At 43.9% G+C, this 4,588-nt stretch overlaps 1 long non-coding RNA gene across 1 annotated transcript; it reads left to right on the forward strand.

Moving 5' to 3' along the window:
• The first annotated feature begins 1,214 nt into the window (after nt 1-1,214).
• LOC144893249 (uncharacterized) lies at nt 1,215-3,986 on the forward strand. The gene is made up of 2 exons (XR_013624278.1): nt 1,215-1,289; nt 2,454-3,986. It is a non-coding gene; the product is annotated as an uncharacterized LOC144893249 (long non-coding RNA).
• The last annotated feature ends 602 nt before the right edge of the window (nt 3,987-4,588 follow it).

Below are 4,588 nucleotides of genomic sequence, written 5' to 3' on the forward strand. Positions count from 1 at the left end.
TGTTTTCCACTATTACAGAACGCAACAACCCTTATATACCCGATTGTGAAGCCAATCATCAAATGCACCTGTCCGTACATTTTGTCCCGCCACCTGTGATATAATCCCGTTGTTGACTTCTTGCTGTGACAGACAATCAGTGACATGGTTCTTTTAACAAAGAATTCACCAAAGTGTAAAAGAAACTCACCAGATTGATATACTGAGTTAAGAAAGTAAACCCGTCAAGAAAAAAAAAAATCATATTAAATGCCAAGTCTGTATATTAAGGTCAAAAGTCAACTCAGGGTCAAACTTCTAAAATCATCATTTTTCATCAGTGACCCGAGCTATGATTAAGATCGTCAATTTTAATCTTCATGAAATGGACAATTTGATGTCTCCATGGCAACTTATTTGGCGGGGGGGGGGGGGTGGATTTTACAAGTATCGTGCTCTGCATGACGTCTTTCTTGTGACCCGAGCTATGATATTGTTTCTTTGTCTGTCTGTTTGTGAGGAGGATATTTCAAAAGCTTATGGAAACTTGGTGGAAATGTTGGGTGTGTGACAAGGAATTGTTTTGATTTTGGTGAACATCCGGATCCGGATAGGAGAATTTTTTCACGATTCTTCACCATTGAGCGATTGAGCCAAAAATGATACATAGCACGGTATTTCAAAAAGTAGTGGACGGATTCGCACAAAACTTGGTGGATGAGTTGTTGGATGGTTAGGCAACAAGAACAAGCCGATTTGATTTTGGTTCAGATCCAAATCCAGATCCAATACCGAGTGACGTTCCATAGTTACTTCTTGGTCCCTTTTTCCTTTTCTATGAATCTGTTTTGCTTTTATATAATTTTGTTATAATTTTTACAACTGGTACATCCTTGTACTGTTGATCTTGCCATTTTGGTTTTCCCCAATGTAACGTCTCATTCATTCATTGGTCAGTCATGTTTTAAATGGGATCGATATATGAAATCTATCCTGAAAGCTCCATGGTGCTAAAATCATCTTTTTCAGAAATAGATAGCAATATTTAGAAGAAGAAATAGTAATTCAGAAATAGCACTGGAACACAGAACAGAAAAGTAGTTCAGAAATAGAAATAGATAGCATTGCAAATACCATGGTGTCCCCGGGCGTTCACATCGTGGTGAGATATGTGGGGGAGCTACCTTTGATTTCTGCATGAAATGAAAGCATTTTCTGTTGTATTTTTTTGTTTGCAGAGTGGAGGCTCATGGAAGAGGTATAACCCAGGATGGATCAGGATGCAACATAACAAAAGGAACAGTGGAGAGGTAAGGGGGAAATATGGACAGCATGGCCACATAAGTGGAGACGAACAAACAAGGGATGCACGTAACGATGAGGGGGTATGGGACAGTGCAGGGGGTGGATAAGATGGATTAAAAAAAAAAAAAAACACCTTTAGAGGCCATTTTTCCCCGCAAAGCAGGGGTTGGCCTTTTTCGGGAACCGTGGTTGTTGTTGTTTTTCGGTCCCCTTTTTGAAGCAATGTTTTACGGCCGGATGCCCTTCCTGACGCCAACCCTTTTTGCCGCCTTTAACGACAAACAGGGAATTACCAGTGAACTGGTACTCAATTAGCCGACCTCGGAAGGATGACAGGCTGAGTCAACCTCCCTGGCGTTAATTCAGCGATCGACCGGGATTCGAACCCAGGATCCTAGGTATATCCTAAGCCGGCACCCTAGCCGCTAGCCCAACACCAGGTGGATAAGATGGATACAGAAGCATAAAAGTTTTTGGGGGGATGGGGAGGAGGGGCGTTTTGGGCCTGGCCTTTCACGAACCGGCTGGCCAGGCCTGACGTTTGACTGAAGATGATTGGGGCAAGAATTAGTGATTTGTGCAAGGTGCCACCCATAACTGGTCTACTCTTTCCGTAAAACACCGTGGGATCTTTAAGGTACCCCAAGGAATGATAGCAGACTGACAAAACAACATCCATCCGATGCATGGCGCATGTACATCGACATATCGTCCTGGCGGTGAAACACCAGGCCATACTGCAAGCCATAGACAACCGATACAAGGAAACAGGGTTTGTTGTACCAAAATGTTATAACGACACTACAAGGGTATGGATTTTAAAATCCATCCATTTGGACGAATGTTTATTTATTACTTTCCGCATTAAAGACTCGGAGAGAAAAGTTCGTTGAGATTTAATTGCAGCATCTGGATCAGCTTTCTGCTTGTTTGACAAATTTCATATCCAGTTCCATCATCCTCCTTATCAAATGTACTTGATATTATTTAAATGACATATTATAGGTTTGCCCTCTACCCTCTACCTCTACCTCTACCTCTACCTCTACCCTACAACAGGGTTTGCCCTCTACCCTACAACTCACCTCAACCTTACACCCTCCCATCACACTGTATCATGCAACTGTTGCCTCCTGAAGCTTCTACCTTAACACTTGATTATCCCTCAGTGTCCCCATCTTCATGTCACAATCTGAAACTCTGGGTGAATCATCCTCCGCCTCCTCATCCTCTTCGCTCCGGAGGGATACGACGTCGTTCATCGTTTCCTGGACGGCAAGCTCAGGCAACATCAGGGTCACCTGTGGGATTGACAATGATATCGTCACCGTTATTATAATACTTGTTAGTTGTGCAATTTGTATATTGTGTTTGGAATTGTAAATTGGAATTGATCAAAAAGTTAAACTTTTGGAGCTTATTTTTGATATACACAACTATCCTGTCCTACTTGGTGGTCACCACCAATGTTTTTGTTACCTTTTCCATTCACTAGAAAGTAACCACTTTGAGAGGAAGGACAGATAAGTTCTCATGTGCTTTTATCTGAACTGTGCTGGGTACGAGCCGTGGGTTATGGTATGTCATGGCGATATTGTTACATTTATGGGGGAGGATAGAGATTCCCTTAGAAGAGATGGAATTGTATAGGATAGCATGGATCACGTGCGAGTATAAAGCCAATCTCCATGTAAAGGAAGTAGGGATTTGTTAACTTAAGGATTGTGTTTGAATGTGCACGATAGTCGTGCTTGTGCTTGTGATCGATACGAGGGTCGTGCTTGTGATAAGATAGAGAAGGATTAAGGTTAAGGAAACGTGTGTAAAACCTCATGTAAACTTCCACCGGGTGTCCCGGGTGACATCTGTGTTGAACAATGTTCACAAAAGCGCAGAAAATCGAGGCAGAAAGCTATGGTGGCATTCTGCTCGGCAAGAGGAGAGGGGGCGGAGCTATAATGATCCCCTGGATGGGGGTGGAGCCCAAGCGTTGTCGAGGGAGACGAGGGAGCAGCAAGAGGCTGTGAGTTCTGTGAGGAGAATTAGGCGGTAAGAGTGTGCTGTGGAGCTCTCAGGAGAGTGGGCAGGGACCAGGGAGGAGTGAGTTATGTGAGGAGTATTGGGTGGGAATAGGGTGGTGTGGACCTCGCTGCGTCTGTGGAGAGGCTGAGGAGAAGGAGGAGGAGCCAGGACGACGGGGAACAGTGCAGAGGAGCTCTCAGGAGAGTGAGGAGAAGAAGAGAGGTGTGTGAGGAGAAGGGTGGTGCTCGTGGCGTTTTTGTGAAGAGAAATGGAGGAGTTATGTGGAGAATTGGAAGGAGGTGGTTTAAGGAGGCCATCCTACCCGCCTGCCTTGGTCCTTGAGGCGTCTTCGTCCTCCCCCCATTGCCGGTGGTTCGTCCAGCTGTCACCTCACCTTGCCCATCGTCCTGCCCATCTCCTCAACACCAGCTCCGTGCCATTCTCCCGCCCCTCCTCTGCCACACTGACAGATAAGTCGCCCGGTTTTGTGTCCCTCACCTGTCTGTGCTTGTGACTGAGAGTGAGGCACTTTAGTTTTATTTAATGGGATTTATTTCACCCCAGTTTACCTCATTGTACATACAGTAGTTATAATTGGTAATTTTATAGTAATTTATTTTATAAATGGTAATTTATTTTCCCTGCTTGTTGGTTGTTCGGGAATAAACCCGTTTGATATATCTGGGTTCTCGTGATTCTCCTGAGCTGCGCACGCGACCTTATATTGCCATAATTCGGAACGCCCCTGACTTAAAGCCTGTTTTGGCCCATCCCTTCATGTGTCGCAGTGTTGACCGGAAGTCAACACGACAATATATTATGGTATTGTGAAAAAGGGGTCGGGGCATTAATATGTCTGGTTGTCTGTTTGTTTGTCTGTATGTCAGTCTCCTACAGGTCACAATATGAAGCCGATCTTCACGAAACTTCACCAAACGGTGGAGTTGGTCATAAGGACGAAGCCTATTAATTTTGAGGTCAAAAGGTCAAAAGCTCAACATAGGCCAAAGGTCACCAACTTTGTCAAATTTCTAAAATCCTCAATTTTCATCCGATTGACTTGAAATTTGAAGACGATTTACATATCAGGTCATTGAATTCAACCACCAATTATATTTGAGGTCAATATAGGCCAAAGGTCATCAACTAATTTTAGGAATTTCGCAAGTATCTTGTTATGCACGACATTTCTTGTTTATGTGTTTGTGCGTTTGTACATTATTCTTTCATGGCCGAACTGCAGCACCGAGAGGCCCCAAATTTTGAATGTAGACACTTCAGA

The sequence above is a fragment of the Myxine glutinosa genome, chromosome 8, assembly GCF_964187855.1.
Source record: "Myxine glutinosa chromosome 8, kmMyxGlut1.1, whole genome shotgun sequence".
In the NCBI taxonomy this organism is placed as follows: Eukaryota; Metazoa; Chordata; class Myxini; order Myxiniformes; family Myxinidae; genus Myxine; species Myxine glutinosa.